At 41.7% G+C, this 1,440-nt stretch overlaps 1 pseudogene; it reads right to left on the bottom strand.

Annotated features, from left to right (window-relative positions):
• Nucleotides 1–1,440, bottom strand: part of LOC102838152 — a 35,566-nt pseudogene that overhangs the window by 31,321 nt on the left and 2,805 nt on the right.

Genomic DNA, 1,440 nt, shown 5'->3' with positions numbered 1-1,440 from the left:
GGGCTTCCCTTTTCACTCTTCTTCTTGAGAAGTTTCAAGATACCACTGTTGGTCGTTTTGATGTAATTTAGGATTTAATTTTTGGCCTATTTCCTGTTTTCTCTGCTTGTCCCACTCCATAATCCACGTTCAGGCCTTTTTTCTAGTTGTAAACAATTCAGGGCCGGCTGTGGCCGTTTGGTTTTAATTGGAAACTGTCTCTTTAAATTTCGAGAAGATTTGTGCGCCTGTATAGTAGAACCCTTCGAGGGTGGGGCTGGGGTGTCTAGTAGCTCAAGCATCCCTATAGTCACCAGAATGGAGGTGTGCAGACAGCATGGGACCAATGAACAGATACCAAAAGAAAAGAATGTCCACAGCTTTATCTCAGTGGTTCTGCCAGGTGTCTGTGGCCACTCCGATCCTTGCCCCAAGTGGTCTCACCCAAGATGGTAGCTCCTGGAGCAGCCGAGCGTCCTGCACTAGAAAACAATAGATTTCTTGCTTCTGCCACAAATTCCCCCAGCTGTAAGCCTTCCAACCTTCTAAATATTCCTTTACATGTGGTTCAGAGTTCTGGGACCATCCCCTGAGCCTGCTTGGTCAGGTATTCTGTGTTGTTGTTGGCAGAGCTCCGTTACTACACGTCCACCAGATCCGCCATCTTGTTTGTTCTATCCTTGCTAACGTTTTTAAAGATCTTGGATGTTTCAATCTTTTTTGGCTTTCTGGTGGCCGAATGAACCACCTTCTCCTCGCTTTTTATGTTTACCCTCATTGCCGTCTATGTTCAGATCAACAAAAGGATGCACCTTGAAACCAAATGGCAGAGTGACCTGAGTAAATTTAAATTATTAACATTAAAGATTTGTTTCAGAGAATGAGAATCATATGCTTGAATATATGACTTGTATGCTTCCTGGGCTGACTTATGAAGGAAGTAGTTCTTTTCCATTTTTTTTAGTAGAATATTTAAATTTATTTTTTTTAATCTAGAAACACATAGTGGTTTTTTTCTTTTTTATTTAAGTTTTTATTGTGAACTGAGTGATGGTTTACATGGGAGAACATTAGTTTTACACATATAGTTTCATTGCAATGATTATAATCTCCTCCATCCATCATCATTCAACAGTATTTGCTTCTATTACCTCTGGGGGGAGGGGGGTAGGAAGGATATGTACACAAAAACACCTAGTAATATATACTCATTTAAATAACCCGAGGGAACATTCTGCAAACCTGCCTCCTGGCCACCAGGATTTAGTCCCTCTCTTTTCATGAGTCTAGAGTCTTCAGCTGCTCTATCTCTTGATATCATCATCTTTGCCTACATCTCTGGTGTCACTGCTTCTCTAGACAGGGCCCCACATTCTGCTTGTGCTCTTCTCCCTTGATGGTCCTAGGGTCCTCTGTTCCTGGAATGTAAGATTAACTTCTACCCCCTTTATGTTGTAAAAC

This window comes from Chrysochloris asiatica, unplaced genomic scaffold, assembly GCF_000296735.1.
Source record: "Chrysochloris asiatica unplaced genomic scaffold, ChrAsi1.0 scaffold00230, whole genome shotgun sequence".
In the NCBI taxonomy this organism is placed as follows: Eukaryota; Metazoa; Chordata; class Mammalia; order Afrosoricida; family Chrysochloridae; genus Chrysochloris; species Chrysochloris asiatica.
This window is presented reverse-complemented; position numbering and strand designations above follow the sequence as displayed.